Raw genomic sequence first — 15,767 nt, forward strand, 5'->3', positions numbered from 1 at the left:
ATGCTCCTACACCTCCTTCTTGATGTCAAAGATGCTATGTGCTAGATGGAAAAGGTCTTCAACAATTCTTTGAACCTGATTTAAGCAGCACTCCTGGTTAAGGTCACAAATAAAGGAAAGGGAGACCCCAGTGATCTTTTTGGTTGTTTTTATGATCCTCTGTATTGACTTGCAACTACCATACCATGTACAATTAAAGTACTGAACCAAGTAGACAATTCCACTGAACTGGAATGCTGGCAGTTACAATAATTTAGGATTAGAGAATGAAGATACTCTTTCACTTATGGGTGATCTTTCCTTCACAAAGTCTTCAAGACACTGTGGTAAAAATCCAATCAGCTTGGTGAATAGATTTCAACAATGGAAAATTCAGGCAGCCTTTTACTTGTGCATTAATGAGCTACCATGACTACCAGCCCCCCCCCACATCTCCATCGGGCACACAAAACTCAAAACGGTCAACCAGTTTACCTATCTCGGCTGCACCATTTCATTGGATGCAAGGATCGACAACGAGATAGACAACAGACTCACCAAGGCAAATAGCGCCTTTGGAAGACTACACAAAAGAGTCTGGAATAACAACCAACTGAAAAACCTCACAAAGATTAGCGTATACAGAGCGGTTGTCATACCCACACTCCTGTTCGGCTCCGAATCATGGGTCCTTTACCAGCATCGCCTACGGCTCCTAGAACGCTTCCACCAGCGTTGTCTCCACTCCATCCTCAACATTCATTGGAGCGACTTCATCTCCAACATCGAAGTACTCGAGATGGCAGAGGCCGACAGCATCAAATCCACGCTGCTGAAGATCCAACTGCGCTGGGTAGGTCACGTCTCCAGAATGGAGGACCATCGCCTTCCCAAGATCGTGTTATATGGCGAGCTCTCCACTGGCCACCGAGACAGAGGTGCACCAAAGAAGAGGTACAAGGACTGCCTAAAGAAAGCTCTTGGTGCCTGCACGTTTTGAGTTTTGTGTGCCCGATGGAGATGTGGGGGGGGCTGGTAGTCATGGTAGCTCATTAATGCACACTGACCACCGCCAGTGGGCTGATATCGCCTCAAACCGTGCATCTTGGCGCCTCATAGTTCGGCGGGCAGCAACCTCCTTTGAAGAAGACCGCAGAGCCCACCTCACTGTCAAAAGACAAAAGAGGAAAAACCCAACACCCAACCCCAACCAACCAATTTTCCCTTGCAACCACTGCAACAGTGTCTGCATCGGACTTGTCAGCCACAAACGAGCCTGCAGCTGACGTGGACATTACCCCTCCATAAATCTTCGTCCACGAAGCCAAGCCAAAGAAGAAAAAAGAAGAATGAGCTAAAAGCACAATATGTAAATATTTCTTTTTGCATATAACCTAAAAAGTGGTAGAGTTGATTGACTTTCACTCTTACATTTTAGATATCTTCTCAGTATTATTGTCATGTCTATATAACTGAAATTTATTCTGAAACACCTGATTTGGCAACTATTCTGCTGAGTGAATATTTGGATTTTCTTTACCAATGCAACTATTTAATTTATCATCACCTCAAACATGAAAGCAATCATATACTTCAGTTTTCAAATCAAACAGAACAAAATAATGAATGTTGAAATCCAATTTTTTTTTTACCATGCAATCAGCAATTCAAGATTTGTGTGCTTTAGATATGTGACACACACACAAAGAGTCAGCCATTTAGGATGAAATGAGGAGAATTTTCTTCATTTACTCATTTATTCTTCAATAGATCTAACAAATATAAAAGTGTATTACTTGGGGCTGACAGGTAGATCTGACAAATTTTATGTATTTCCATTCATCTAGAGTATAATATTCCACATACTACATCTATACTACCTTCCCTCCCCATAGCCAGATCTCTTGACATTTGTCTGCTCATTGAGCATCAGTCTCCTCCACCGATGGACCTGTGCCAGGTTAGACTTGGAGTAAGTTGACTGAATCCATTTCATTGAGAGAAATGAAGGAGGAAATAGCAGAGGCTCTGGCGGTAATTTTCCAAATGTCATTAGATATGGGGATAGTGCCGGAGGATTGGCGCATTGCGCATGTGGTTCCGTTATTTAAAAAGGGTTCAAGGAGGAAGCCTGGCAACTATCGGCCTGTAAGTTTGACGTCTGTGGTAGGTAAATTAATGGATAAAATTCTTAGAGATAGTACTTATAAACATCTGGATAGACAGGGTCTGATCAGGAGCACTCAACATGGATTTGTGGGAGGAAGGTCATGTTTGACCAATCTGATTGAATTTTTTGAAGAGGTGACTAGGAATGTGGATGAGGGTAGCGCAGTGGATGTTGTCTATATGGACTTCAGTAAGGCCTTCGATAAGGTACCACATGGAAGGTTAGTTAGGAAGGTGCAGTCTTTAGGTATAAATTTTAAGATAGTCAAATGGATTGAACATTGGCTGAAAGGGAGAGGCCAGAGAGTGGTAGTGGATAATTGTCTGTCAGGTTGGAGGCCGGTGACCAGTGGTGTGCCTCAAGGATCTGTATTGGGCCCATTGTTGTTCGTTATATACATTAATGATCTAGATGATGGGGTGGTGAATTGGATTAGTAAATATGCAGACGATACTGATAGGTGGAATAGTGGATAATGAAGAAGATTTTCAAGGATTGCAGAGGGATTTGGGCTGCTTAGAAAAGTGGGCTGAAAAATGGCAGATGGAATTTAATGCTGATAAGTGTGAGGTGCTTCATTTTGGTTAGAAGAATCAGAATAGGACATATGTGGTAAATGGGAGAGCATTGAGGAATACAGAAGAGCAGAAAGATTTAGGAGTAACGGTACATCGTTCCCTGAAGGTAGAAACTCACGTGAATAGGGTGGTGAAGAAGGCTTTTAGTATGCTGGCCTTTATCAATCATTGCATGGAATATAGGAGTTGGGAGGTGATGTTGAGATTGTATAAGAAGTTGGTGCGGCCTAATTTGGAGTTCTGTGTGCAGTTCTGGTCACCTAATTATAGGAAGGATATAAACAGAGTGGAGAGAGTGCAGAGAAGGTTTACCAGAATGTTGCCTGGGTTTAAGCATCTGGAGTATGGGGAGAGATTGGACAGATTGGGTCTTTATTCTTTGGAGCGTAGAAGGTTGAGAGGGGATTTGATAGAAGTATTTAAGATTATGAAAGGGATAGACAGAATGGATGTGGATAGACTATTTCCGTTAAGAGGAGGAAAGATTAAAACAAGAGGACATGAGTTAAGAATTAAGGGGCAGAGGTTTAGAGGTAACATGAGGGGGAACTTCTTTACTCAGAGAGTGGTAGCTGTGTGGAATGATCTTCCGGGAGAAATAGTGGCGGCGGAGTCAATTGTATTATTTAAGAAAAGGTTGGACAGGTATATGGATGAGAAAAAGATGGAGGGTTATGGGCATTGTGCAGGGAGGTGGGACTAGAAAGGGGTGTTTGGTTCGGTGCGGACTAGAAGGGCCTAATGGCCTGTTTCCGTGCTGTAATTGTTATGTTATGTTATGTTAATGAAGAGGGATGGCTGTAAGGTAGATGCCACTATCGCTTTAAAAATTCCCCATTCTAATACATATTTTCTCCATAGTTTTGACACAAACATTGATAGCTGTGTATTCCAGGGCTTGGAGTTCCTACCAAACATATCCATATTCATTTCCTCCTTTAAAACTACCTCTTCGTAAAATTTTTGATCAGTCCTCCTAATTTGTTGGAAAATAACCAGTTAGTATTCAGTCATATGAGCATAATAAGTTAAAGATATAAAATAGGTGGTTTTTTTTTTGGATTCCTTACTAATCACAGAGCAATCCCTTACTAATCACAGAGCACCTACAGCATAGGCAATACTTAAAATGATATGTAAGTGGAAAGAAAAAGGTTGAGAACCACTAGTCTAGAAAGTGTGGATTGGGACAAGTTGTTTTCTGGCAAGGATGTGTTCAGTTAGTGGAAGGCATTCAAATGGGAAATTTTAAGAGTACAGCATGTTCCTGTCAGGTTTAAAGGCACAGAGAACCTTGGTTTTTGATGGATATTGGGAATCTGGTTAAGAAGAAGGGAGGTGAATAGCAGGTATAGAAAACAAGGAGCAAATGAGGTACTTGTGAGGAATGAAAAATGCAATAAAAAAATTAAAAAGAAAATCCGGAGAACTAAAAGAAGACACGAGGTTGCTTTGGCAATGTGAAGAAAATCTTCAGATATATTAAGATTGGTCCACTGTATATCAGAGTGTTCAGCTATATATGGAGCCAAAGAGATGGGAGAGATCTTACATAGTTTTTTTGTATCAGTATTTACTCAGAAAACTGGCACAGAATCTAGGGAAGTAAGGAAAACAAACAGTGAGGTGTTGAAACCTCTACATATTAAAAAGAAGGAGTTGCTAGATGTCTTAAAGTAAATAATTGTGGATAAATCCCTAGGGCCAGACAAGATATTCTCTCACATCTTGAGGTAGCCTAGTGCATAAATTGCAGGGGGTCTGGCAGAAAGCTTTAAAATGTCCTTAACCACAAGTGAGGTAATGTAGCATATGTTGTTCCATTGTTTAAAAAAGGCTCCAAAAGTAATCCAGGAAATTATAGGCTGGTGAGCCTGATGTCAGTAGTAATTAACCTATTAGAAGGTGTTCAAAGAGATCGAATCTACAAGTATTTCGATAGCCAGGGACTGATTGTGATAGTCAACATGGCTTTGTGCATGGTAGGTCACGTTTAACCAATGTTATAGAGTTTTTCAAAGATGTTACCAGAAAAGTTGATGAAGGAAAGGCACTGGATGTTGTCTACATGGACTTCAGTAAGGCCTTTTTACAAGGCACCACATGATAGGTTAGTCAGGAAGGTTCAGACACTCGGTGTTCGTGGTATAGTCGTAAACTAGATTCGACATTGACTATACGGGAGAAGCCAGAGAGTGATAGTGGATCATGCTTCTCAGACTGGAGGCCTTTGACTAATGGTGTGCCTCAGGTATCTGTGCTGGGACCATTGCTGTTTATCATCTATTCAATTATTTGGATTCAATAATGCGGTAATTTGGATCAGCAATTTTGTAGATGACACAAAAATATGAGGTGTTGTGGACAGCAAGAAGGTTGTCAAAGCTTGCAGATGGATTTGGACCAGCTGGTAAAAATACCTGAAAAATGGCAAATAGAATTAAATGCAGACAGGTTGGAGGTGTTGCATTTTGGAAGAACAAAGCAAAAAAGGATATATAGCTAAATGGTAGGGCACTGAGGAGTGCAGTAGAACAGAGGGATCTGGGAATAGAGATAGGTAATTCCCTGAAAGTGGTGTCACAGATGGTTAGGGTAGTAAAGATAGCTTTTGGCTATAAATCAAAATACTGAGTATAAGAATTATGTTGTGGTAAAGTTATATAAGAACTGGTGAGGCCAAATTTGGAATATTGCGTGCAATTTTGTTCACATAACTACATGAAAGAAAATTGGGGATTATGCGATGCGGATGCTGTGTGAACACCATATTAAATACTTAGCAAACTTATATGGGATACTGTAGGGTACCTGTAAACTTTTTATTTGTAAGTAGGGATCAGTGTAGGGACCAGCACTGGTAATGGGGAGAAAGCAGGGCAATGGGATCAGTGTGGGGACCGACACGAGGCTGTGAGGGGAGAGCAGGGCAGTGGGATGAGTGTCGGGACCAATATGGGGCTGTGGGGATAGATCAGGGCAGTGAGATCAGTATGGGGACTGACATGTGGTTGTGGGGAGACAGTAAGGGGAGTTAGATCAGTATAGAGTATAGCTAGCGATCACTTTTTCTAAACTGCTGCGGACTTGCTTGCAGTAACTGAATAATTATGGGTCCACGGACCTATATGTGATTGGATATTGCCCGAATGGACATTGAGCGGCACATATCTGTAATTGACAAAATATGACTGAGCACTCTGAAAATTGCACAATGTGTCAGAGACACATTTACTGAAATCAATACAGTGAACTGGCACTCCACCCTTGGACTCTCTGATCACTGTCCAAATAATCCGAGCAAGGACCTATTAAGAAACTTCATCTGCATTCATATGAGTGTAGTCAGCAGTGATTCGGATTATCATTCTGGGCCTACCAACAAAAAAGCTGTACATCATCGTCATAAAGGATGAAGAGATGATTAAAAATTGATCTGTGCTGAAATTATCTGTTTCTCATTAGTTACTCTACGGTTAAACTACAAACAGAAGAATTAAGGATATGACAAGTGAAACCTTTGTATCTCCACAACCATTTAGCAAATGTAAATCAGCAGTTCATTACAAATAACCGTCTATCTTCATTTCTAGTGATTTGTTTGTTTATAGTACTAGTTGAATGTATCATTGCATTACATTCAGTTTCCTCCCACATCCCAGTTGTCCTCAGTTTCGAACTGAGTGCTGGTGGTGGAAGTGGGGAGGGGTATTGGAATGTGGGAAAGTTCTGTGGGGGTTAGGAAAGAATTAATGTAAATGACTGCTTGATGGTCCACAGAGGCTCAGCTGTTACTATATAATAGCCTGCCCCTAAACAAAGCATCTGTATGTCAGCCACAAAAATGCTGGAAGAATTCAGCAAGTCGCGCAGCATCCATAGAAAGGAAAAGACAGTTGATGATTCGGTCCTGATCCCTTCTTCAGGAATTACACTAATCAGAGTCTGCTCCGATGCCACAAAAGGACAGTCTGCACTCTTGCACAGACACTTTTATCCGGCACTAGGATAATAGTGAATATTGATTATATATATATTTTGATATTTATTGCCCCTTTTTAATTCAAATTATGTACACTAATAGAGCTTTTTTTTAAATTAAATACCTGTTCAAGTGAAGTAAATAAGAATTTCAAGCATACCGTGCCTTCCATAATGTTTGTAACAAAGACTTTTTTTTCCTTCATTTGCCCTGTGCTCCACAGTTTTAAATTTGTAATTTAAAAAGCAATGTGATGAAAGTGCACATTTCAAATTTTCTTAAAGGTTATTTGTAGACATTTTGATTTGACCATGTAGAAATTAAAACACTTTTATACATCATTCCCTCATTTCAGGGCACTATAATGTTTGGGACATTTGGCCTTACAGGTATTTGTGAGTACTCATTATGTTTAATTGCTTCATTGGTGCCAGTATAAGAGAGCTAGGCTTGCTTCTAAGTCTTTGATCACCATTGGAGTCTATAGTTACCATTTTTCAACATGAGAACCAGAGTTGTGCCAATGAAAGTCAAGAAGCCATTATAGCTGAAAAGCAAGAATAAAACAGCAAGAGACATCACCCAAACCCTAGGATTACCAAAGTCAACGGTTTGGAACATCATTAAGAAAAGAATGTACTGGTGAACTCAGTAATTACAAGGGGACTGGTATTCCAAAGAAGATCTCCACTGCTCATGACAGAAGAATTATCATCATAATGGAGAAAATTCCCCAAATGCCTATCCAACAGATCAGAAACATTCTTCAAGATGCAGGTGTGGAGGAGGAGTCACGTGATGGAGTAGTGACTGGTAGGAGAATACCAGCCCTCTCCAGAAAAGAAGGAAAAAAGTGAAGAAAAAGCAAAGCCCCAGACACATAACTCACAACAAATAAAAAATAAAGGTGTGGAGGAAATGGCATCAAAGAAAGAAAAGCCAAAAACAACGGGAAGAAAATAAGAAGGAAAGACGCCAGAAGAGAAAGGTGAAGGTCTTACCTGTACGAAGAAGCAGGGTCCTGCCGTGGAAAGAGGAGCCTACTCCCTGAGGTCAGTGGAAACCTCGCAGGGTCGCGACCCACCGGACACAGGACTGCAAAGATGGCTCACGGAGCCAAACAAAGGTGCGAGGAATCACGCTTGCGCGATGCACACGACGAAGACAACACCGACGGGAGGGGGAGCCAGCTGTGGAGTGAAGCTCCACAGCACAAACAGCTGAGAAAGACCTGACAGCAGGGCTCGCAGTGGGAAGATACAGAAAATAACGGGAACAGGAGGGAGGAGAATGAAAAAAGGAAATCAGAGACACAACAGATAACCAGCCCAGAAGAAGAGGACCAACATCAAGACACCATAAAAAAATACCCAACAAACTGAGACAAACAGCCCAACAAGAAAGTCAGAAGAGACACAGATACAAGGAAGAGAAGTAGAAGACACAAACCCTAGAGCAGACACAGAAGAAGAAGGAGAACATCAAGCTCTGCACAGAGGAATAGAAGATAAAGGGAATGGACAGTACATAGATTTAAAAAATTTTCTAGAATATATGGAAGCATTAAAAGAATGGCTGACACGAGAATTTAGTGAAATAAAAAGAAGAATGAAAAGTACAAAAGAGAAAGTGAGTAGATTAGAGCTGATCATAACAGAAATAGGGAAAAGAGTAGACAAGGTGGAAGAACAAGAAACAGCCGTAGAAATGGAAGTGGACACTTAAAAAGAAAATTGGAAGAAACTGATAAAGAAACACGGGAGTTGTTAGCTCAGAAGATGGATATAATGGAAAACTATAATAGGAGAAACAATATAAAGATAGTGGGCCTTAAGGAAGATGAAGAAGGCAATGATATGAAAGAATTTATAAAAGAATGGATCCCCAAGGTCCTGGGAATGCCAGAAATGCAGGAAGGAATGGAAATAGAAAGGGCACACAGAACATTAGCCTCGAAACCACAGCCGCAACAAAAACCAAGATCCATTTTAGTAAAATTCTTGAGATATACGACAAGAAAAAATATATTGGAGAAGGCAATGAAAAAAAATGAGAGAAGACAAAAAGCCACTGGAATACAAAGGTCAAAAAAAAAAATTTCTACCCAGATATAAGTTTCGAGCTCCTGAAGAAGAGGAAGGAGTTTAACGCAGCAAAATCAAACCTATGGAAGAAAGGCTATAAATTTATGTTAACATATCCAACGGTGCTTAAAATAGTTATCCCGGGGCAGCAAAGCAGACTGTTCTCAGATCCGGATAAAGCACGAGAATTTGCAGAACGCCTGCAAAACAGAAGGAGAGATGAAGAGATGTAACAAGAACAAGAATGACGACAAACTTCATATAAAGATGAAAAATAACGTATAAGTAAGAACTAAGGAGGGGAAGAAAAGGGAACAAAGGAAGTAAGGGGGGAATTAAGAGGGTGAGATTTGTTATATGTGAAGATAAAAGTCTTTTCTGGAGGGGGTTGGGTGGGAGAGAATAACAGTCACTGCAAAATCAGTTGACGCTTGCGAGCGGGTTCGCAATCCAAATGGAGAGGGGAGTTGTGGTTGCCCGGCAAAGGACAAGGGGCAACTCAGAGAGGGAGGAGGACATTTGGGGTTAAGGGAATTTTAGATGTGGGAATAGTGGAAATATTTAATGTTTTAGAAGTGTTGTCTTACAGTGTGTTCAAAAAAAGACAACAGAAATGGATATGGGGGAAAGGTGTGATGAGGAAGCGGAAATGAGAGGGAAACAAAGTATGAAATGGCCATGTTGAACTATATGACTTTCAATATTAACAGAATACATAACCAAATCAAAAGGAAGAGGCTGTTAAATTTACTGAAGAAAGAAAAAAATTGATATACCATTTGTGCAGGAAATACATCTAACTGAAGTGGAACACAAGAAATTAAGGAGAGAGTGGGTAGGGCACGTAACGGCAGCATCATATAATTCAAAAGCCAGAGGAGTAGCTATATTAATCAAGAAAAATGTACCAATCAAAATAGAGGAGGAAATAATTGATCCAGCAGGGAAGTATGTAATGATAAAGTGTCAGATATATTCAGAATTTTGGAATTTTCTCAACGTATATGCACCAAATGAAGAGGATCAAAAATTTATGCAAGATATCTTTTTGAAGATTGCAGATACGCAGGGAAATATACTGATAGGAGTGGACTTTAACCTTAATTTGGACTCAAAGATGGATAAAACTGGAAAAAAGACTAGCAGAAAGAACAAAGTAACCAAATTTATGGTTAAATCGATGCAGGAAATGTAACTTTTGGATATATGGAAGAGTCAACACCCAAAGGAGAAGGAATACTCATATTATTCGGGTAGACATAAAACATACTCAAGGATAGACCTGTTCCTGTTGTCACCCCACATCCAAGGGAGAGTTAGAAAAATGGAATATAAAGCTAGATTGTTATCAGATTACTCACCCCTGTTATTAGCAATAGAGCTGGAGGACATCCCACTGAGAACGTATCGATTGAGATTGAACTCCATGCTACTTAAAAGACAGGATTTTAGAGAATTCATTGAGCGACAAATTAAAATATACTTTGAAATAAATACGGAATCAGTGAAAGATAAATTTATAGTATGGGATGCAATGAAAGCATTTATCAGAGGGCAGATAATAAGTTATGTAACTAAGATGAAGAAGGACTACAATCGAGAAATAGAACAGTTGGAAAGGGAAATAGCAAGTACAGAAAAAGAATTAGCAACAAGGGAAGATACAACAAAAAGAGAATTGCCGGACAAAAAAATAAAATACGAAACACTACAAACATACAAGGTGGAGCAGAACATAATGAAAACAAATCAGAAGTATTATGAGCTAGGAGAAAAAACGCACAAAATACTAGCTTGGCAGCTTAAAACAGAACAAACTAAAAGAACGGTATTGGCATCAAGGAAAAAGGACAAACAAATTACATATAACCCATCAGAGATCGATGAAAACTTCAAGGAATTCTACGAGCAATTATATCAAACTGAGAACGAAGGGAAAGAAGACAAAATAGATGAATTTCTAGCTAAAATTGAACTACCAAAATTGCAAGAAGAGGAGCAAAACAAATTAATAAAATCATTTGAAATAGAGGAAATACAGGATATATTAAAAAAATTACCGAACAATAAAACGCCGGGAGAGGACGGACTCCCAGTAGAATTCTATAAAACATTTAAAGACTTATTAATTCCTCCTCTCCTGGAAGTAATGAACCAGATTGAAGAAACACAAAACATGCCAGATTCATGCAAAACAGCAATAATTACAGAAAAACCAAAGACGGGGTAAGATCCACTAACACCAGCATCGTATACACCAATATCTCTACTCAACACAGATTATAACATAATAGCTAAACTATTAGCAAACAGATTGGCCGACAGTGTACCAAAAATAGTAAAACTAGATCAAACTGGATTTATTAAGAAAAGACGAACAACAGACAAAATCTGTAAGTTCATTAACTTAATCCATGCAGTACAAGGAAACAAGACGCCAACAGTGGTGGTTGCCTTAGACGCAGAGAAAGCCTTTGACAGAGTAGAATGGAATTATTTATTCAAAGTACTACAGAGGTTTAAACTACCAGAGAAATATATTAATTGGATTAAAGCATTATATAAGGGACCATTGCGAAGGTGACAGTAAATGGATATATATCAAACCAATTTAAATTAAGCAGGTCAACTAGGCAGGGATGTCCACTATCTCCCTCATTGTTCGCGTTAGCTATAGAACCCTTGGCAGAACTGATAAGAACAGAAAATAAAATAAGAGGGATAAAAATAAAAGAGAAGGAATATAAAATCAGTCTATTTGCAAATGACATCATAGTATACTTAACAGAACCAGAATTATCAAATAAAAGAATTACATACGAAATTGAAGGAATATGGAGAAGTACTGAGGTACAAGATCAACGCAAATAAAAGTGAAGCGATGCCAATGAATAATGCGGATTTCACAAAGTTTAAGAAAGAATCACCATTTAAATGGCAAACACAAGCAATCCGATACCTAGGTATTCAACTAGATTATAATCTAGGCCATCTATACAAATTAAATTATCAGCCATTAATGACAAAATTACAAGATGACTTAGAACATTGGAAAGATTTATCACTAACACTGATAGGAAGGGTAAATTGCATTAAAATGAATATCTTCCCAAGGTTACAATACCAATTTCAATTGTTACCAATTCACCTAACAGAGAAATTCTTCAAGGAGCTAAAGAAAATAATAAGGAAATTCTTATGGAAAGGGGGAAACCGAGGATAGAGCTAGATAAATTAACAGAATGGTACAAACAAGGGGGCTTACAGCTACCAAACTTTAAGAATTATTATAGAGCAGCACAATTAAGATACCTATCAGATTTTTATCAAACAAGGGAAAAACCAGATTGGACCAGATTAGAGCTAGATAAAATAGGGGAGATGGTACCTGAACATAAGTGGGATGAAAAGCTTGTGCAACATGGAAATTCACCAGTACTGCACCATCTGCACAACATTTGGAAGAAGATTCACGTAGAAAGGAAAAAAAACAAATTATCAACTACCAAAATTAATATTGATGCAAAATCAACTAATCCCCTTCACAATAGATAACCTTTCCTTTAGAGAATGGAAGAGAAAAGGGATCAAAAGAATAGAAAATTGTTTTTTGGGAAATAAATTATTATCTTGTGAACAAATGAAGTGCAAATATGGTATAACTCACGGTACAATGTTTGCATACCACCAACTGAAAACCTACTTGAAGGACAAATTGGGAAGCAGGCTGAGGTTACCAGAAGGAAGCAGTTTTGAATATGTGATTACAGACACAATGATAATTAAAAGATTTATAACAAACATGTACATCAAACTGCAAGAGAAAGAGAATGAGGAAATAAGCTGTAAACCCAAACAAAAGTGGGAAAAAGATCTAAACATAAAGAGAAAGAATGAAACATGGGAAAAGCTATGCTCCAGAACTATGAGAAATACAATAAACACGAGGTTACGCATGATACAATATAATTGGTTACACAGGCTATATACCACGTCCCAAAAGTTAAATAAATGGAACCCAACAGTATCAGATAGATGTTTTCGCTGTAAGGAGGAAACAGGAACAACAATACATGCAATTTGGGCTTGTGAGAAAGTGGAAAAGTTTTGGGAAGATCTAAATCAGGTATTAAATAAAATCACCAAAAGCAACATACCAAAAAACCCAGAGATCTTTCTTCTAAATAATATAAGAAATAAAGAACTTGGCCTCGATTTGGATGGAGCACAAAAAAAGATTTATTATGATAGCCTTAGCTGTAGCAAAAAAATGTGTTATGTCAACCTGAAAATCAGAAGAGAGCCTGAGAATACAGCAATGGTGCATAGAAATGAATAAATGTACTCCATTGGAAAAAAATAACATATAATTTAAGAAATAGCATCACAGTATTCGAACAAATTTGGGAACCGTACATGGAACAACAGAGAAGTCCTACCGCAGACCTCCATCCCCTAAAATGACAGAATGAGAAGAAGACGAAATGAACTGATCCAGTGTGTAAAAGTAGATGACACAATTTTCTTGCTTATTTTCATTGTGTGATGACATTGTTTAATGGGTTTAATGTATCATATATGTTGAACATTGAGTGTGTGGGGAGGGGGGTGGGAAGGAGGGAGGGAAGGGAGGGGGAAAAAGGGGAGAAAATGACACTGTGTATATTCAAGAGGGAAATGTTTATGTGTATTTTGGTCAATATAGTTCATAATGTGAAAAATATATTTTTTTTAAAAAAAGATGCAGGTGTGGACATATCAATGACGACTGACTTCATGAACAGAAATACAGAGGCTACTCTGCAAGATGCAAACCATTAATTGGCCACAGAAACAGCATGGCCAGATTACAATTTGCCAAGAAGTATTTAAAACTTTGCAAAACTCTGGAAAATGGTCTTGTGAACAGAGGAGATCCAAGATTAACCTGTATCAGAGTGATGGCAAGATCAAAGTGTGAAGGTGTAAAGGAATTGCCCAAGATCCAAAGCATACCACCTCATCTGTGAAACATGGTGGTGGGGGTGTTACGGCCGCCACAGATACTGGCACACTTATTTCATTGATAATATAACTGCTGATGGCAATAGCAAACTGAATTCTCGGTGTATAGAAACATCTTATCTGCTCAGGTTCGAGCAAATGCCTCCAAACTCCTCTGATGGCGCTTTACAGCAAGACTATAATCCCAAGCATACTGCTAAAGCAACAAAGATGTTTTCAAAGTAAAAACTGGAACATTCTTAAATGGCTAAGTCAATCACATGCTCTAAATCCAATTGAGGATGTCTTTCATATGCTGAAGAGAATATTTAAGGGGACAAACCCCCGAAACAAGCAAGAGCTGAAGATGGCTGTAGTAGAGCCCTGGCAGGGCATCACCAGATATGATACTCAGCACCTGGTGATGCCTATGAATGAATGACTTCAAGCAGTCATTGCATGCAAGGGATGTGCAACAAAGTACTAAACATGACTACTTTAATATACATCCCATTGCCATGTCCCAAATATTATGGTGTCCTGAAATGAGGTTACAGTGTATAAAATGTGTTGTAATTTCTACATAGTCAAAATGTACATATATACCCTTTAATAAAATCTGGAGTGTGCACTTTAATCATATGTAAATTGCTTGATTACAAATTTAAAACTGTGGAGCGCAGGAGCAAATAAAGGAAAAGTGTGTCTTTATCCCAAACATTATGAAGAGCATTAAATGTACATCCTTCGATTTTTTCAGCCAGAAGATAATGAACCTTTAGAATTTTGCATCCAAAGGGTTAAGAGCTCAATGACTGAGTAAATTTAAGAGAGAAATGAATGGATTATTGAATATCAGGTGAACAGAAATATGGTGTTAGTTTAGGAAAATTGCACTAAATAGAATGATTATCCATGATCTTGTTGAAGATGGAGATAGCCTGTTCCTGCTTAAATTTATCATGCTCCAAACATGCCCAGGCCCTTCTCCATGAAACAAATTAACTCAGTTTCATCACAAGTCCAATGAGAGCAGGTACAGCAGACCAATTACCAAGTTCAACAATTGAAAAATTTCCACAGGTTCACACTGAACCACTGGTACATTCATTTGTTCATGTAAAATCAGTACACTTCTTCTTTCTTTCTTTAGCTTGGCTTCGCGGACGAAGATTTATGGAGGGGGTAAAAAGTCCACGTCAGCTGCAGGCTCGTTTGTGGCTGACAAGTCCGATGCGGGACAGGCAGACACAGTTGCAGCGGTTGCAGGGGAAAATTGGTTGGTTGGGGTTGGGTGTTGGGTTTTTCCTCCTTTGCCTTTTGTCAGTGAGGTGGGCTCTGCGGTCTTCTTCAAAGGAGGTTGCTGCCCGCCAAACTGTGAGGCGCCAAGATGCACGGTTTGAGGCGTTATCAGCCCACTGGCGGTGGTCAATGTGGCAGGCACCAAGAGATTTCTTTAGGCAGTCCTTGTACCTTTTCTTTGGTGCACCTCTGTCACGGTGGCCAGTGGAGAGCTCGCCATATAACACGATCTTGGGAAGGCGATGGTCCTCCATTCTGGAGACGTGACCCATCCAGCGCAGCTGGATCTTCAGCAGCGTGGACTCGATGCTGTCGACCTCTGCCATCTCGAGTACTTCGACGTTAGGGATGAAAGCGCTCCAATGGATGTTGAGGATGGAGCGGAGACAACGCTGGTGGAAGCGTTCTAGGAGCCGTAGGTGGTGCCGGTAGAGGACCCATGATTCGGAGCCGAACAGGAGTGTGGGTATGACAACGGCTCTGTATACGCTTATCTTTGTGAGGTTTTTCAGTTGGTTGTTTTTCCAGACTCTTTTGTGTAGTCTTCCAAAGGCGCTATTTGCCTTGGCGAGTCTGTTGTCTATCTCATTGTCGATCCTTGCATCTGATGAAATGGTGCAGCCGAGATAGGTAAACTGGTTGACCGTTTTGAGTTTTGTGTGCCCGATGGAGATGTGGGGGGCTGGTAG

The 15,767-nt window shown here is 39.4% G+C and overlaps 1 protein-coding gene across 15 annotated transcripts in view; it reads right to left on the bottom strand.

Annotated features, from left to right (window-relative positions):
- Positions 1-15,767, bottom strand: part of rab28 (RAB28, member RAS oncogene family) — a 276,189-nt gene that overhangs the window by 59,462 nt on the left and 200,960 nt on the right. The gene's annotated exons all lie outside the window — the stretch shown is intronic.

Source organism: Narcine bancroftii, chromosome 3 (assembly GCF_036971445.1).
Source record: "Narcine bancroftii isolate sNarBan1 chromosome 3, sNarBan1.hap1, whole genome shotgun sequence".
Lineage (NCBI taxonomy): Eukaryota > Metazoa > Chordata > Chondrichthyes > Torpediniformes > Narcinidae > Narcine > Narcine bancroftii.